Source organism: Dipodomys ordii, unplaced genomic scaffold (assembly GCF_000151885.1).
Source record: "Dipodomys ordii isolate 6190 unplaced genomic scaffold, Dord_2.0 Scaffold21, whole genome shotgun sequence".
NCBI classification, from domain to species: Eukaryota; Metazoa; Chordata; class Mammalia; order Rodentia; family Heteromyidae; genus Dipodomys; species Dipodomys ordii.
In genome coordinates this window covers 14,796,548-14,800,950 of record NW_012267237.1, presented here as the reverse complement: position 1 = coordinate 14,800,950, position 4,403 = coordinate 14,796,548, and positions in this window count along the sequence as shown.

Sequence of the window (4,403 nt, the reverse complement as noted above, 5' to 3'; positions counted from 1 at the left end):
TTTTTAGCTGTTAAATCCTTGTCTGAACAATCAGAAGGCCAAGAAGGTGTTTAATGGCTGCACCAACACTCCCTCAGCATTCACGAATAGCAGCCTCTGCAGTCATTTACTTCATCACAGGAGAGAACCTACAATACAACTTCTGCAGACATTAAATAGATTTTCATCTTTGACTTCAACTTGTTTAGGGAATCAAATAAAGTTATCCTGGCAGAGGAAGAAACAAGTGAATGAGGTGAAACTTGGGAGGAGCAATTTTCTTCTCATGAACATATGAAACATTTGAAATGGATAGTCCCTTAAAAATAGCTAGGCCACTTTATAACTTGTTTATTTCCTATTTCTTCTTGTGGTTTCCATACCACTTAATTGTTCCAGTTGCTGACCTACGCTTAAAAGGAGCACACACAGAAATAACATGCAGTTCTCAATTTAACGTTTTCCACTGTCAAAACACATGACTTCATGAGCATGTATAAATGAGCCAACACTTCGTAGAAGTGAAAAGAAAGAAAGTTGGTGGGAGACGTGAAGCACAATGTGACACTGAGGATGAAATAAGCAGAACTAAAAAAAGGACTGAGTCACAAAGAAAATGGCAGGATCATTTGCATGAAAGATCACCCCATATAAATAGGTTGTTGAAGTTTATTTTTTACACATTTCCCTAAAGTGATGCTTATGGTATATAAATGTAGATGGGCAAAAACTTAGGATAAGAAACTCATCAGTTTAATATAATATTTAATCAAAATATTATAAAAATAATAAATCCTAATGAGCCTTGCAGTCAACTAAATACATTACTTTGAACCTCTATCTCAATTGGAAGGTTCATTCAAGGCCGATTATGTACATATATGTGTATATGCATACATATATGTGTGTATATATGTAACATATATGTGTGATTGTGACTACATGTGTATGTGCACGTATGTGTTTGTGTTTCTCAGCAATGCTTGAGAATTAATTCTAGAACTTTGCACGTGGTATGCAAACACATGAACTATGTTCTTCTCAGCAATTTTGTTGTTAGTTCCAGGCCTCAGTACTATATTGCATGGTTTGTCCTTGATATTACAATCCTCCAGCCTCCACTTTTGAAATATTAGTGATTTACTAATAGTTCTTAATAGAAATAATTTCAACTCCTTCTTATTGACTTTTCCCTTGTCCTGACATACCAAGTCCTTTACTAGTTCAGATGAAGTACAAATCTTTCAGCATTTCTTTGATGAAAACAAGTTTTGTCTTACATTCATCTGACAGAGGAATGTGTGGTTAGACAGGTATTCCTAGAATTCCGTGTTTGGGTATTGTAAAATGCATGATTGAAAACAATAAAGATTTCATGTCTAAAGTTCAAGAGGCCAGTGGTCTGTGATAAAAATGTCAGGAGACACTTTACTCTGAAGATAATGATGAATGGAGGATCTTTTTCAAGCTATTCTACTAGCTTCTGGTTACTTGATGGAAAATGGTGGGAATACTTGACTAATTCCCTGAGACTCCTCATTCCCACTGAATGTGACTCTACCTAATTTTCCCTTTTCCTAAGGACACCATTTAAATTAGGGTAGGTAGGTCTCTATTCTTCTATGATCACAAAGAAATCCTCCACAGGCCATATTCAGAAGCACTTTGTTTCAGAAATATTGAAAACATGCACATCACAAATTTATAGGCAGAAGTCAAAATATCCAATATTCTAGTATGTGATTATACATGGGCTTAAAATATTTGAAATCATTATCAAGTGATCCATTTTAGCAGATATCTTTATAAAGGAAATAGACACAGATTACCAAGAAAGAGCAGCTGCCTGCAAGCAGAGAAATCTCAGACAAAATTAAAACATAACTAAATAAAACATACAACAAACAAGTGAAAATACCAAAAACCCTACCCTAAGGCAAACCTTAACCTTAGAATTCCTGACTCGAGAGCTGTGAGAAAATAGGTGTTCTCTTCCTAAACTCACTGTGTCTGTGGTACTTGACTCTTCCAGCCAAAGCAAACTAGTAAAGACTATAAAATAGAATATTTTGAGTGCACAATCCACTCATAACAGGGAGTTTTCTTCTCTCAGATTTTCTTCTTGTGTTCCTTTACTATTACTGTGTATTTAGGTGGCTGTTTGCATTTTCTTTTACTTAGAACTAATACTAATTTTACTATTAAATCAATTTGTAATATTGAATTTATTTATTTATTCCTCATGGGGCTTGAACTCTGGGCCTGGGTGCTGGCCCTGAGCTCTTCAACACAAAGCAAACACTCTACCACTTGAGCCACCGTGCTATTTCTGGTTTTCTGGTAGTTTATTGGACATAAGAATCTCACGGACTTTCTTGCCTGGGCTGGCTTTGAACCATGATCTGCAGAACTCAGCCTCCTGAATAGCTAGCATTACAGTTGTAAGCCATTAGCAGTGCCCGGCTACATTGTAATATTTAAGAGAATTTTTTTAATGAACCATGTCACAGTTATGTATGAAAAACTGTTTAAAGAAGAGAATAATTCTTCTATTGCCACTTCAGAAAGCAAAATATAGAGCCAAATATGAGATTTTTGAAGTACATGGACATTTAATTGTAAGTAAAGACCTTACAGGAATTTCTGTTTTATAGTATTGCCTGTCACTTATGATTATATTAGAAGACAGCACTGGGCTAACAAGGAGCGTAAAGGAGGTTAAATACAGTTGGAACAGATTACTTGCAACTGCAAAAAATAGAACCATGACAGATGTTGAAATTGATTTGGGGAGACGGGAAGTAGGCAGGGAGACAGATAGTAGGGGGTGAGATTGATTCGAATACATTGTAAAATTGTGTGGAAATGGAATGATAAAATCCCATGCCTGTATAACTAATGCAAGCTATGTTTACAAAAAAAGTAAACTTGTAGTGTTCCAACATGAAGAAAGAATTCATAAATGGTATTTGAGATATTCTCAGAAAATTAAATGATTGTCTTTATTCCTTTTTTCCATCTGAAATGTTTTAATCTTTAGGAAAAACAGGAAAATTGTATTTATCACAAAAGATGTACTTTTTTAGTGGTGCTATGGTTTCACATTATGGGACCTTTCATTTGTGAGGCTAGTGCTTTACCACTTGATTCACACCCCACCTTTTTGAGCTCCAGCTACTTTTTTGTGTTGGCTTTCATGGACTTAACTCAGTCTGTTCATGCTTCTGTGTAGCTGGTGCCACAAGCAAGTCCCACCTTGCCTAGTCTTATATTGGAATCTTTCAAAGTACCCCTCTCCCCCAGGTGGGCCTCAAAACATGATCCTCCTCATCTCAGCCTTCCAAGAAACTAGAATGTCAGGTGTTAGCCACTGTTCCTGGTTGAGCTTTTGCTTTTTACTAGGTTACAAAATTACACATTTGACCTCCCACAGACAAGGCAAAACAGGTAATTAATTGATATTCACTCATAAAGTTATTAATACTTTTCCTGTTGGTTGTGGGGCTTGAATTCTGGGCCTGGGCACTGTCCCTCAGCTCTTCAGCTCAAAGCTAGCTCTCTACCACTTGAGCCACAGAGCCACTCCCGGGTTTTTTATTTTTGTTTATGTGGTGCTGAGCAATTGAACCTAGGGCCTCATGCATGCGAGCCACCTTCCTAGCCCCTCAAAAATATTAATACTTTTAATGGCTGTGATATATTTAATAACCTTATAGTCCATGACATGCATACATTCATTTTCCGTTTTAAATAACATCTTTCCAACACCACTAGTAACTAGCCTACTAGTAAATCCTCAACTACTACTTCTCAAAATTGGTTGTGCATAAGAATCACTTGCAGGTTTTATTAAGGCAATGATACAATATAATCCTTGGGCATTCCATATATGGTGCAACACAATTTATTATATATATATATATATATACACACACACACATATATGTAATTAGAATCAAAATATGTGGCAAAGCATAAGAACTATAGCTTTAAAGGATGCTTTTGCTAAAAGTGAAGAAGATGCATTTCCATTGAAATCACTTTCACTAGGAGATAACCACTATTTATTTCTATAATAATATCATGTTAGCCTTCTAATTATGTAGTGGCTAATATGAAATAATCCATTTGCTTAGATACAAAGACAATAGAAAATTTTAGTTCTGATTGTAAATTTCTTAATGTGTCTATATTGTTCTATTTTTCCTCTATGCAATTGTTTTCATCCATCAAAGAACAGAATATATATATATATATATATATATATATATGTTTAAAGGAATAATACTACAATTAGAGGAGTTAAGGGTGAGACTTTGTGAATTGAGTACTCCAATTCTATTTTATTTTGTTTCTTTTTCAGATTTAATCTCATTTTCCCTCTGAGACTATCATGAGCCAAACCTTAGTACCTATGCCTCCAA